Here is a 14,126-nt window from a genome sequence, read left to right as displayed (position 1 = left end):
AGCTTTTCGCTAAGATGTAGGCGAGCAGAGAGGCAGAATACGCAGCTCCGCAGCTGGCCGAAAGCAAGTGCCGCTTCCCGGCGTCTTTCGGCAAAAGCGGCGCTCCGGAGCTCACCGCTACCGCTCCACTGATCTGTGCGCGAAGTAGCCGCTTCTTGGCCTCCGGCAGCCGGAGATCGCGGTAGCTTGCAAGAGGCGAAGAACGAAGCCGCGAAGAAGCCGGCTTGTGTGCGAAGCTCGCACACAGCTGCAGGACGGTGGCTGCCGCTCTCCTGCCTCTTGAATTCACCCTTGGCATGCCAATGGAAGGTGTTCCAGGACAACCTTCCTGAGTTTTTATTTTAGTTTTCATGCATCCCACCTTGGAAATTCTCGTTGCTCCCCAGAGGCTCCGAGATGCAGAGAACACGGTGGCAGCTGCTGAAAAGAAGGGCAACTGTGAGTTGGTCAAGAAGCAAGAACCTAGGCAGCTGCCTGTGCTTGGCAAGGAGCAGCTGCTGGATTCTTGCAATTGCCTTCAGTGCGCACAGAAGCCCGCTGCTCTGCTGCTTGGTTTTTCGCCTTCAGTCAATTACACACTGCTGAAGCTGAGGCAGGCAGTTCAGCTTTGCTGCTTTTCAGCATCTCAGCTGCCCTTCTGCTCTGCGACAGCTCTCCAGGTTTCTTGCCTTCGCCAGGCTGCAACGTGCCCGCTAGTAGCAAGAACTGGGCAGGAGTGGGCAGAGAGCAGGGCCATCTGCCAGCAGGTTGCAGCTTGCCCAGGAAAATGCAGTGTCCTTGGAATGTGCAGCAAATCTTATTTCCTGGCAAGGTCGGGCTAAGTGAGCAGTGCTGGTACACTTTCTCCTTGAGAACTGGAGCGGAAAAGCTTTTCGCTAAGATGTAGGCGAGCAGAGAGGCAGAATACGCAGCTCCGCAGCTGGCCGAAAGCAAGTGCCGCTTCCCGGCGTCTTTCGGCAAAAGCGGCGCTCCGGAGCGCACCGCTACCGCTCCACTGATCTGTGCGCGAAGTAGCCGCTTCTTGGCCTCCGGCAGCCGGAGATCGCGGTAGCTTGCAAGAGGCGAAGAACGAAGCCGCGAAGAAGCCGGCTTGTGTGCGAAGCTCGCACACAGCTGCAGGACGGTGGCTGCCGCTCTCCTGCCTCTTGAATTCACCCTTGGCATGCCAATGGGAGGTGTTCCAGGACAACCTTCCTGAGTTTTTATTTTAGTTTTCATGCATCCCACCTTGGAAATTCTTGTTGCTCCCCAGAGGCTCCGAGATGCAGAGAACACGGTGGCAGCTGCTGAAAAGAAGGGCAACTGTGAGTTGGTCAAAAACCAAGAACACAGGCAGCTGCCTGTGCTTGGCAAGGAGCAGCTGCTGGATTCTTGCAATTGCCTTCAGTGCGCACAGAAGCCCGCTGCTCTGCTGCTTGGTTTTTCGCCTTCAGTCAATTACACACTGCTGAAGCTGAGGCAGGCAGTTCAGCTTTGCTGCTTTTCAGCATCTCAGCTGCCCTTCTGCTCTGCGACAGCTCTCCAGGTTTCTTGCCTTGGCCAGGCTGCAACGTGCCCGCTAGTAGCAAGAACTGGGCAGGAGTGGGCAGAGAGCAGGGCCATCTGCCAGCAGGTTGCAGCTTGCCCAGGAAAATGCAGTGTCCTTGGAATGTGCAGCAAATCTTATTTCCTGGCAAGGTCGGGCTAAGTGAGCAGTGCTGGTACACTTTCTCCTTGAGAACTGGAGCGGAAAAGCTTTTCGCTAAGATGTAGGCGAGCAGAGAGGCAGAATACGCAGCTCCGCAGCTGGCCGAAAGCAAGTGCCGCTTCCCGGCGTCTTTCGGCAAAAGCGGCGCTCCGGAGCTCACCGCTACCGCTCCACTGATCTGTGCGCGAAGTAGCCGCTTCTTGGCCTCCGGCAGCCGGAGATCGCGGTAGCTTGCAAGAGGCGAAGAACGAAGCCGCGAAGAAGCCGGCTTGTGTGCGAAGCTCGCAGACAGCTGCAGGACGGTGGCTGCCGCTCTCCTGCCTCTTGAATTCACCCTTGGCATGCCAATGGAAGGTGTTCCAGGACAACCTTCCTGAGTTTTTATTTTAGTTTTCATGCATCCCACCTTGGAAATTCTTGTTGCTCCCCAGAGGCTCCGAGATGCAGAGAACACGGCGGCAGCTGCTGAAAAGAAGGGCAACTGTGAGTTGGTCAAAAACCAAGAACACAGGCAGCTGCCTGTGCTTGGCAAGGAGCAGCTGCTGGATTCTTGCAATTGCCTTCAGTGCGCACAGAAGCCCGCTGCTCTGCTGCTTGGTTTTTCGCTTTCAGTCAATTACACACTGCTGAAGCTGAGGCAGGCAGTTCAGCTTTGCTGCTTTTCAGCATCTCAGCTGCCCTTCTGCTCTGTGACAGCTCTCCAGGTTTCTTGCCTTCGCCAGGCTGCAACGTGCCCGCTAGTGGCAAGAACTGGGCAGGAGTGGGAAGAGAGCAGGGCCATCTGCCAGCAGGTTGCAGCTTGCCCAGGAAAATGCAGTGTCCTTGGAATGTGCAGCAAATCTTATTTCCTGGCAAGGTCGGGCTAAGTGAGCACTGCTGGTACACTTTCTCCTTGAGAACTGGAGCGGAAAAGCTTTTCGCTAAGATGTAGGCGAGCAGAGAGGCAGAATACGCAGCTCCGCAGCTGGCTGAAAGCAAGTGCCGCTTCCCGGCGTCTTTCGGCAAAAGCGGCGCTTCGGAGCTCACCGCTGCCGCTCCAGTGATCTGTGCGCGAAGTAGCCGCTTCTTGGCCTCCGGCAGCCGGAGATCGCGGTAGCTTGCAAGAGGCGAAGAACGAAGCCGCGAAGAAGCCGGCTTGTGTGCGAAGCTCGCAGACAGCTGCAGGACGGTGGCTGCCGCTCTCCTGCCTCTTGAATTCACCCTTGGCATGCCAATGGAAGGTGTTCCAGGACAACCTTCCTGAGTTTTTATTTTAGTTTTCATGCATCCCACCTTGGAAATTCTCGTTGCTCCCCAGAGGCTCCGAGATGCAGAGAACACGGTGGCAGCTGCTGAAAAGAAGGGCAACTGTGAGTTGGTCAAGAAGCAAGAACCTAGGCAGCTGCCTGTGCTTGGCAAGGAGCAGCTGCTGGATTCTTGCAATTGCCTTCAGTGCGCACAGAAGCCCGCTGCTCTGCTGCTTGGTTTTTCGCCTTCAGTCAATTACACACTGCTGAAGCTGAGGCAGGCAGTTCAGCTTTGCTGCTTTTCAGCATCTCAGCTGCCCTTCTGCTCTGCGACAGCTCTCCAGGTTTCTTGCCTTCGCCAGGCTGCAACGTGCCCGCTAGTAGCAAGAACTGGGCAGGAGTGGGCAGAGAGCAGGGCCATCTGCCAGCAGGTTGCAGCTTGCCCAGGAAAATGCAGTGTCCTTGGAATGTGCAGCAAATCTTATTTCCTGGCAAGGTCGGGCTAAGTGAGCAGTGCTGGTACACTTTCTCCTTGAGAACTGGAGCGGAAAAGCTTTTCGCTAAGATGTAGGCGAGCAGAGAGGCAGAATACGCAGCTCCGCAGCTGGCCGAAAGCAAGTGCCGCTTCCCGGCGTCTTTCGGCAAAAGCGGCGCTCCGGAGCTCACCGCTACCGCTCCACTGATCTGTGCGCGAAGTAGCCGCTTCTTCGCCTCCGGCAGCCGGAGATCGCGGTAGCTTGCAAGAGGCGAAGAACGAAGCCGCGAAGAAGCCGGCTTGTGTGCGAAGCTCGCACACAGCTGCAGGACGGTGGCTGCCGCTCTCCTGCCTCTTGAATTCACCCTTGGCATGCCAATGGAAGGTGTTCCAGGACAACCTTCCTGAGTTTTTATTTTAGTTTTCATGCATCCCACCTTGGAAATTCTCGTTGCTCCCCAGAGGCTCCGAGATGCAGAGAACACGGTGGCAGCTGCTGAAAAGAAGGGCAACTGTGAGTTGGTCAAGAAGCAAGAACCCAGGCAGCTGCCTGTGCTTGGCAAGGAGCAGCTGCTGGATTCTTGCAATTGCCTTCAGTGCGCACAGAAGCCCGCTGCTCTGCTGCTTGGTTTTTCGCCTTCAGTCAATTACACACTGCTGAAGCTGAGGCAGGCAGTTCAGCTTTGCTGCTTTTCAGCATCTCAGCTGCCCTTCTGCTCTGCGACAGCTCTCCAGGTTTCTTGCCTTCGCCAGGCTGCAACGTGCCCGCTAGTACCAAGAACTGGGCAGGAGTGGGCAGAGAGCAGGGCCATCTGCCAGCAGGTTGCAGCTTGCCCAGGAAAATGCAGTGTCCTTGGAATGTGCAGCAAATCTTATTTCCTGGCAAGGTCGGGCTAAGTGAGCAGTGCTGGTACACTTTCTCCTTGAGAACTGGAGCGGAAAAGCTTTTCGCTAAGATGTAGGCGAGCAGAGAGGCAGAATACGCAGCTCCGCAGCTGGCCGAAAGCAAGTGCCGCTTCCCGGCGTCTTTCGGCAAAAGCGGCGCTCCGGAGCTCACCGCTACCGCTCCACTGATCTGTGCGCGAAGTAGCCGCTTCTTGGCCTCCGGCAGCCGGAGATCGCGGTAGCTTGCAAGAGGCGAAGAACGAAGCCGCGAAGAAGCCGGCTTGTGTGCGAAGCTCGCACACAGCTGCAGGACGGTGGCTGCCGCTCTCCTGCCTCTTGAATTCACCCTTGGCATGCCAATGGAAGGTGTTCCAGGACAACCTTCCTGAGTTTTTATTTTAGTTTTCATGCATCCCACCTTGGAAATTCTTGTTGCTCCCCAGAGGCTCCGAGATGCAGAGAACACGGTGGCAGCTGCTGAAAAGAAGGGCAACTGTGAGTTGGTCAAAAACCAAGAACCTAGGCAGCTGCCTGTGCTTGGCAAGGAGCAGCTGCTGGATTCTTGCAATTGCCTTCAGTGCGCACAGAAGCCCGCTGCTCTGCTGCTTGGTTTTTCGCCTTCAGTCAATTACACACTGCTGAAGCTGAGGCAGGCAGTTCAGCTTTGCTGCTTTTCAGCATCTCAGCTGCCTTTCTGCTCTGTGACAGCTCTCCAGGTTTCTTGCCTTTGCCAGGCTGCAACGTGCCCGCTAGTAGCAAGAACTGGGCAGGAGTGGGCAGAGAGCAGGGCCATCTGCCAGCAGGTTGCAGCTTGCCCAGGAAAATGCAGTGTCCTTGGAATGTGCAGCAAATCTTATTTCCTGGCAAGGTCGGGCTAAGTGAGCAGTGCTGGTACACTTTCTCCTTGAGAACTGGAGCGGAAAAGCTTTTCGCTAAGATGTAGGCGAGCAGAGAGGCAGAATACGCAGCTCCGCAGCTGGCCGAAAGCAAGTGCCGCTTCCCGGCGTCTTTCGGCAAAAGCGGCGCTTCGGAGCTCACCGCTGCCGCTCCACTGATCTGTGCGCGAAGTAGCCGCTTCTTGGCCTCCGGCAGCCGGAGATCGCGGTAGCTTGCAAGAGGCGAAGAACGAAGCCGCGAAGAAGCCGGCTTGTGTGCGAAGCTCGCACACAGCTGCAGGACGGTGGCTGCCGCTCTCCTGCCTCTTGAATTCACCCTTGGCATGCCAATGGAAGGTGTTCCAGGACAACCTTCCTGAGTTTTTATTTTAGTTTTCATGCATCCCACCTTGGAAATTCTCGTTGCTCCCCAGAGGCTCCGAGATGCAGAGAACACGGTGGCAGCTGCTGAAAAGAAGGGCAACTGTGAGTTGGTCAAGAAGCAAGAACCTAGGCAGCTGCCTGTGCTTGGCAAGGAGCAGCTGCTGGATTCTTGCAATTGCCTTCAGTGCGCACAGAAGCCCGCTGCTCTGCTGCTTGGTTTTTCGCCTTCAGTCAATTACACACTGCTGAAGCTGAGGCAGGCAGTTCAGCTTTGCTGCTTTTCAGCATCTCAGCTGCCCTTCTGCTCTGCGACAGCTCTCCAGGTTTCTTGCCTTCGCCAGGCTGCAACGTGCCCGCTAGTAGCAAGAACTGGGCAGGAGTGGGCAGAGAGCAGGGCCATCTGCCAGCAGGTTGCAGCTTGCCCAGGAAAATGCAGTGTCCTTGGAATGTGCAGCAAATCTTATTTCCTGGCAAGGTCGGGCTAAGTGAGCAGTGCTGGTACACTTTCTCCTTGAGAACTGGAGCGGAAAAGCTTTTCGCTAAGATGTAGGCGAGCAGAGAGGCAGAATACGCAGCTCCGCAGCTGGCCGAAAGCAAGTGCCGCTTCCCGGCGTCTTTCGGCAAAAGCGGCGCTCCGGAGCTCACCGCTACCGCTCCACTGATCTGTGCGCGAAGTAGCCGCTTCTTGGCCTCCGGCAGCCGGAGATCGCGGTAGCTTGCAAGAGGCGAAGAACGAAGCCGCGAAGAAGCCGGCTTGTGTGCGAAGCTCGCACACAGCTGCAGGACGGTGGCTGCCGCTCTCCTGCCTCTTGAATTCACCCTTGGCATGCCAATGGGAGGTGTTCCAGGACAACCTTCCTGAGTTTTTATTTTAGTTTTCATGCATCCCACCTTGGAAATTCTCGTTGCTCCCCAGAGGCTCCGAGATGCAGAGAACACGGTGGCAGCTGCTGAAAAGAAGGGCAACTGTGAGTTGGTCAAAAACCAAGAACCCAGGCAGCTGCCTGTGCTTGGCAAGGAGCAGCGGCTGGATTCTTGCAATTGCCTCCAGTGCGCACAGAAGCCCGCTGCTCTGCTGCTTGGTTTTTCGCCTTCAGTCAATTACACACTGCTGAAGCTGAGGCAGGCAGTTCAGCTTTGCTGCTTTTCAGCATCTCAGCTGCCCTTCTGCTCTGCGACAGCTCTCCAGGTTTCTTGCCTTCGCCAGGCTGCAACGTGCCCGCTAGTAGCAAGAACTGGGCAGGAGTGGGCAGAGAGCAGGGCCATCTGCCAGCAGGTTGCAGCTTGCCCAGGAAAATGCAGTGTCCTTGGAATGTGCAGCAAATCTTATTTCCTGGCAAGGTCGGGCTAAGTGAGCAGTGCTGGTACACTTTCTCCTTGAGAACTGGAGCGGAAAAGCTTTTCGCTAAGATGTAGGCGAGCAGAGAGGCAGAATACGCAGCTCCGCAGCTGGCCGAAAGCAAGTGCCGCTTCCCGGCGTCTTTCGGCAAAAGCGGCGCTCCGGAGCTCACCGCTACCGCTCCACTGATCTGTGCGCGAAGTAGCCGCTTCTTCGCCTCCGGCAGCCGGAGATCGCGGTAGCTTGCAAGAGGCGAAGAACGAAGCCGCGAAGAAGCCGGCTTGTGTGCGAAGCTCGCAGACAGCTGCAGGACGGTGGCTGCCGCTCTCCTGCCTCTTGAATTCACCCTTGGCATGCCAATGGAAGGTGTTCCAGGACAACCTTCCTGAGTTTTTATTTTAGTTTTCATGCATCCCACCTTGGAAATTCTCGTTGCTCCCCAGAGGCTCCGAGATGCAGAGAACACGGTGGCAGCTGCTGAAAAGAAGGGCAACTGTGAGTTGGTCAAGAAGCAAGAACCTAGGCAGCTGCCTGTGCTTGGCAAGGAGCAGCTGCTGGATTCTTGCAATTGCCTTCAGTGCGCACAGAAGCCCGCTGCTCTGCTGCTTGGTTTTTCGCCTTCAGTCAATTACACACTGCTGAAGCTGAGGCAGGCAGTTCAGCTTTGCTGCTTTTCAGCATCTCAGCTGCCCTTCTGCTCTGTGACAGCTCTCCAGGTTTCTTGCCTTCGCCAGGCTGCAACGTGCCCGCTAGTAGCAAGAACTGGGCAGGAGTGGGCAGAGAGCAGGGCCATCTGCCAGCAGGTTGCAGCTTGCCCAGGAAAATGCAGTGTCCTTGGAATGTGCAGCAAATCTTATTTCCTGGCAAGGTCGGGCTAAGTGAGCAGTGCTGGTACACTTTCTCCTTGAGAACTGGAGCGGAAAAGCTTTTCGCTAAGATGTAGGCGAGCAGAGAGGCAGAATACGCAGCTCCGCAGCTGGCCGAAAGCAAGTGCCGCTTCCCGGCGTCTTTCGGCAAAAGCGGCGCTCCGGAGCTCACCGCTGCCGCTCCACTGATCTGTGCGCGAAGTAGCCGCTTCTTGGCCTCCGGCAGCCGGAGATCGCGGTAGCTTGCAAGAGGCGAAGAACGAAGCCGCGAAGAAGCCGGCTTGTGTGCGAAGCTCGCACACAGCTGCAGGACGGTGGCTGCCGCTCTCCTGCCTCTTGAATTCACCCTTGGCATGCCAATGGAAGGTGTTCCAGGACAACCTTCCTGAGTTTTTATTTTAGTTTTCATGCATCCCACCTTGGAAATTCTCGTTGCTCCCCAGAGGCTCCGAGATGCAGAGAAAACGGTGGCAGCTGCTGAAAAGAAGGGCAACTGTGAGTTGGTCAAAAACCAAGAACACAGGCAGCTGCCTGTGCTTGGCAAGGAGCAGCTGCTGGATTCTTGCAATTGCCTTCAGTGCGCACAGAAGCCCGCTGCTCTGCTGCTTGGTTTTTCGCCTTCAGTCAATTACACACTGCTGAAGCTGAGGCAGGCAGTTCAGCTTTGCTGCTTTTCAGCATCTCAGCTGCCCTTCTGCTCTGTGACAGCTCTCCAGGTTTCTTGCCTTCGCCAGGCTGCAACGTGCCCGCTAGTACCAAGAACTGGGCAGGAGTGGACAGAGAGCAGGGCCATCTGCCAGCAGGTTGCAGCTTGCCCAGGAAAATGCAGTGTCCTTGGAATGTGCAGCAAATCTTATTTCCTGGCAAGGTCGGGCTAAGTGAGCACTGCTGGTACACTTTCTCCTTGAGAACTGGAGCGGAAAAGCTTTTCGCTAAGATGTAGGCGAGCAGAGAGGCAGAATACGCAGCTCCGCAGCTGGCCGAAAGCAAGTGCCGCTTCCCGGCGTCTTTCGGCAAAAGCGGCGCTCCGGAGCGCACCGCTACCGCTTCAGTCATCTCTGCGCGAAGTAGCCGCTTCTTGGCCTCCGGCAGCCGGAGATCGCGGTAGCTTGCAAGAGGCGAAGAACGAAGCCGCGAAGACGCCGGCTTGTGTGCGAAGCTCGCACACAGCTGCAGGACGGTGGCTGCCGCTCTCCTGCCTCTTGAATTCACCCTTGGCATGCCAATGGAAGGTGTTCCAGGACAACCTTCCTGAGTTTTTATTTTAGTTTTCATGCATCCCACCTTGGAAATTCTTGTTGCTCCCCAGAGGCTCCGAGATGCAGAGAACACGGTGGCAGCTGCTGAAAAGAAGGGCAACTGTGAGTTGGTCAAGAAGCAAGAACCTAGGCAGCTGCCTGTGCTTGGCAAGGAGCAGCTGCTGGATTCTTGCAATTGCCTTCAGTGCGCACAGAAGCCCGCTGCTCTGCTGCTTGGTTTTTCGCCTTCAGTCAATTACACACTGCTGAAGCTGAGGCAGGCAGTTCAGCTTTGCTGCTTTTCAGCATCTCAGCTGCCCTTCTGCTCTGCGACAGCTCTCCAGGTTTCTTGCCTTCGCCAGGCTGCAACGTGCCCGCTAGTAGCAAGAACTGGGCAGGAGTGGGCAGAGAGCAGGGCCATCTGCCAGCAGGTTGCAGCTTGCCCAGGAAAATGCAGTGTCCTTGGAATGTGCAGCAAATCTTATTTCCTGGCAAGGTCGGGCTAAGTGAGCACTGCTGGTACACTTTCTCCTTGAGAACTGGAGCGGAAAAGCTTTTCGCTAAGATGTAGGCGAGCAGAGAGGCAGAATACGCAGCTCCGCAGCTGGCCGAAAGCAAGTGCCGCTTCCCGGCGTCTTTCGGCAAAAGCGGCGCTCCGGAGCTCACCGTTGCCGCTCCAGTGATCTGTGCGCGAAGTAGCCGCTTCTTGGCCTCCGGCAGCCGGAGATCGCGGTAGCTTGCAAGAGGCGAAGAACGAAGCCGCGAAGAAGCCGGCTTGTGTGCGAAGCTCGCACACAGCTGCAGGACGGTGGCTGCCGCTCTCCTGCCTCTTGAATTCACCCTTGGCATGCCAATGGAAGGTGTTCCAGGACAACCTTCCTGAGTTTTTATTTTAGTTTTCATGCATCTCACCTTGGAAATTCTCGTTGCTCCCCAGAGGCTCCGAGATGCAGAGAACACGGTGGCAGCTGCTGAAAAGAAGGGCAACTGTGAGTTGGTCAAGAAGCAAGAACCTAGGCAGCTGCCTGTGCTTGGCAAGGAGCAGCTGCTGGATTCTTGCAATTGCCTTCAGTGCGCACAGAAGCCCGCTGCTCTGCTGCTTGGTTTTTCGCCTTCAGTCAATTACACACTGCTGAAGCTGAGGCAGGCAGTTCAGCTTTGCTGCTTTTCAGCATCTCAGCTGCCCTTCTGCTCTGTGACAGCTCTCCAGGTTTCTTGCCTTCGCCAGGCTGCAACGTGCCCGCTAGTACCAAGAACTGGGCAGGAGTGGGCAGAGAGCAGGGCCATCTGCCAGCAGGTTGCAGCTTGCCCAGGAAAATGCAGTGTCCTTGGAATGTGCAGCAAATCTTATTTCCTGGCAAGGTCGGGCTAAGTGAGCAGTGCTGGTACACTTTCTCCTTGAGAACTGGAGCGGAAAAGCTTTTCGCTAAGATGTAGGCGAGCAGAGAGGCAGAATACGCAGCTCCGCAGCTGGCCGAAAGCAAGTGCCGCCTCCCGGCGTCTTTCGGCAAAAGCGGCGCTCCGGAGCTCACCGCTACCGCTCCACTGATCTGTGCGCGAAGTAGCCGCTTCTTGGCCTCCGGCAGCCGGAGATCGCGGTAGCTTGCAAGAGGCGAAGAACGAAGCCGCGAAGAAGCCGGCTTGTGTGCGAAGCTCGCACACAGCTGCAGGACGGTGGCTGCCGCTCTCCTGCCTCTTGAATTCACTCTTGGCATGCCAATGGAAGGTGTTCCAGGACAACCTTCCTGAGTTTTTATTTTAGTTTTCATGCATCCCACCTTGGAAATTCTCGTTGCTCCCCAGAGGCTCCGAGATGCAGAGAACACGGTGGCAGCTGCTGAAAAGAAGGGCAACTGTGAGTTGGTCAAGAAGCAAGAACCTAGGCAGCTGCCTGTGCTTGGCGAGGAGCAGCTGCTGGATTCTTGCAATTGCCTTCAGTGCGCACAGAAGCCCGCTGCTCTGCTGCTTGGTTTTTCGCCTTCAGTCAATTACACACTGCTGAAGCTGAGGCAGGCAGTTCAGCTTTGCTGCTTTTCAGCATCTCAGCTGCCCTTCTGCTCTGTGACAGCTCTCCAGGTTTCTTGCCTTCGCCAGGCTGCAACGTGCCCGCTAGTACCAAGAACTGGGCAGGAGTGGACAGAGAGCAGGGCCATCTGCCAGCAGGTTGCAGCTTGCCCAGGAAAATGCAGTGTCCTTGGAATGTGCAGCAAATCTTATTTCCTGGCAAGGTCGGGCTAAGTGAGCAGTGCTGGTACACTTTCTCCTTGAGAACTGGAGCGGAAAAGCTTTTCGCTAAGATGTAGGCGAGCAGAGAGGCAGAATACGCAGCTCCGCAGCTGGCCGAAAGCAAGTGCCGCTTCCCGGCGTCTTTCGGCAAAAGCGGCGCTCCGGAGCTCACCGCTACCGCTCCACTGATCTGTGCGCGAAGTAGCCGCTTCTTGGCCTCCGGCAGCCGGAGATCGCGGTAGCTTGCAAGAGGTGAAGAACGAAGCCGCGAAGAAGCCGGCTTGTGTGCGAAGCTCGCAGACAGCTGCAGGACGGTGGCTGCCGCTCTCCTGCCTCTTGAATTCACCCTTGGCATGCCAATGGAAGGTGTTCCAGGACAACCTTCCTGAGTTTTTATTTTAGTTTTCATGCATCCCACCTTGGAAATTCTTGTTGCTCCCCAGAGGCTCCGAGATGCAGAGAACACGGTGGCAGCTGCTGAAAAGAAGGGCAACTGTGAGTTGGTCAAAAACCAAGAACACAGGCAGCTGCCTGTGCTTGGCAAGGAGCAGCTGCTGGATTCTTGCAATTGCCTTCAGTGCGCACAGAAGCCCGCTGCTCTGCTGCTTGGTTTTTCGCCTTCAGTCAATTACACACTGCTGAAGCTGAGGCAGGCAGTTCAGCTTTGCTGCTTTTCAGCATCTCAGCTGCCCTTCTGCTCTGTGACAGCTCTCCAGGTTTCTTGCCTTCGCCAGGCTGCAACGTGCCCGCTAGTAGCAAGAACTGGGCAGGAGTGGGCAGAGAGCAGGGCCATCTGCCAGCAGGTTGCAGCTTGCCCAGGAAAATGCAGTGTCCTTGGAATGTGCAGCAAATCTTATTTCCTGGCAAGGTCGGGCTAAGTGAGCACTGCTGGTACACTTTCTCCTTGAGAACTGGAGCGGAAAAGCTTTTCGCTAAGATGTAGGCGAGCAGAGAGGCAGAATACGCAGCTCCGCAGCTGGCCGAAAGCAAGTGCCGCTTCCCGGCGTCTTTCGGCAAAAGCGGCGCTCCGGAGCTCACCGCTACCGCTCCACTGATCTGTGCGCGAAGTAGCCGCTTCTTCGCCTCCGGCAGTCGGAGATCGCGGTAGCTTGCAAGAGGCGAAGAACGAAGCCGTGAAGAAGCCGGCTTGTGTGCGAAGCTCGCACACAGCTGCAGGACGGTGGCTGCCGCTCTCCTGCCTCTTGAATTCACCCTTGGCATGCCAATGGAAGGTGTTCCAGGACAACCTTCCTGAGTTTTTATTTTAGTTTTCATGCATCCCACCTTGGAAATTCTCGTTGCTCCCCAGAGGCTCCGAGATGCAGAGAACACGGTGGCAGCTGCTGAAAAGAAGGGCAACTGTGAGTTGGTCAAAAACCAAGAACCCAGGCAGCTGCCTGTGCTTGGCAAGGAGCAGCTGCTGGATTCTTGCAATTGCCTTCAGTGCGCACAGAAGCCCGCTGCTCTGCTGCTTGGTTTTTCGCCTTCAGTCAATTACATACTGCTGAAGCTGAGGCAGGCAGTTCAGCTTTGCTGCTTTTCAGCATCTCAGCTGCCCTTCTGCTCTGTGACAGCTCTCCAGGTTTCTTGCCTTCGCCAGGCTGCAACGTGCCCGCTAGTACCAAGAACTGGGCAGGAGTGGACAGAGAGCAGGGCCATCTGCCAGCAGGTTGCAGCTTGCCCAGGAAAATGCAGTGTCCTTGCAATGTGCAGCAAATCTTATTTCCTGGCAAGGTCGGGCTAAGTGAGCAGTGCTGGTACACTTTCTCCTTGAGAACTGGAGCGGAAAAGCTTTTCGCTAAGATGTAGGCGAGCAGAGAGGCAGAATACGCAGCTCCGCAGCTGGCCGAAAGCAAGTGCCGCTTCCCGGCGTCTTTCGGCAAAAGCGGCGCTCCGGAGCGCACCGCTACCGCTCCAGTCATCTCTGCGCGAAGTAGCCGCTTCTTAGCCTCCGGCAGCCGGAGATCGCGGTAGCTTGCAAGAGGCGAAGAACGAAGCCGCGAAGAAGCCGGCTTGTGTGCGAAGCTCGCACACAGCTGCAGGACGGTGGCTGCCGCTCTCCTGCCTCTTGAATTCACCCTTGGCATGCCAATGGAAGGTGTTCCAGGACAACCTTCCTGAGTTTTTATTTTAGTTTTCATGCATCCCACCTTGGAAATTCTTGTTGCTCCCCAGAGGCTCCGAGATGCAGCGAACACGGTGGCAGCTGCTGAAAAGAAGGGCAACTGTGAGTTGGTCAAGAAGCAAGAACCTAGGCAGCTGCCTGTGCTTGGCAAGGAGCAGCTGCTGGATTCTTGCAATTGCCTTCAGTGCGCACAGAAGCCCGCTGCTCTGCTGCTTGGTTTTTCACCTTCAGTCAATTACACACTGCTGAAGCTGAGGCAGGCAGTTCAGCTTTGCTGCTTTTCAGCATCTCAGCTGCCCTTCTGCTCTGCGACAGCTCTCCAGGTTTCTTGCCTTCGCCAGGCTGCAACGTGCCCGCTAGTAGCAAGAACTGGGCAGGAGTGGGCAGAGAGCAGGGCCATCTGCCAGCAGGTTGCAGCTTGCCCAGGAAAATGCAGTGTCCTTGGAATGTGCAGCAAATCTTATTTCCTGGCAAGGTCGGGCTAAGTGAGCAGTGCTGGTACACTTTCTCCTTGAGAACTGGAGCGGAAAAGCTTTTCGCTAAGATGTAGGCGAGCAGAGAGGCAGAATACGCAGCTCCGCAGGTGGCCGAAAGCAAGTGCCGCTTCCCGGCGTCTTTCGGCAAAAGCGGCGCTCCGGAGCTCACCGCTGCCGCTCCACTGATCTGTGCGCGAAGTAGCCGCTTCTTGGCCTCCGGCAGCCGGAGATCGCGGTAGCTTGCAAGAGGTGAAGAACGAAGCCGCGAAGAAGCCGGCTTGTGTGCGAAGCTCGCACACAGCTGCAGGACGGTGGCTGCCGCTC

This window comes from Vidua macroura, chromosome 3 (assembly GCF_024509145.1).
Source record: "Vidua macroura isolate BioBank_ID:100142 chromosome 3, ASM2450914v1, whole genome shotgun sequence".
In the NCBI taxonomy this organism is placed as follows: domain Eukaryota; kingdom Metazoa; phylum Chordata; class Aves; order Passeriformes; family Viduidae; genus Vidua; species Vidua macroura.
Note: the sequence above shows the minus strand (reverse complement) of the source record.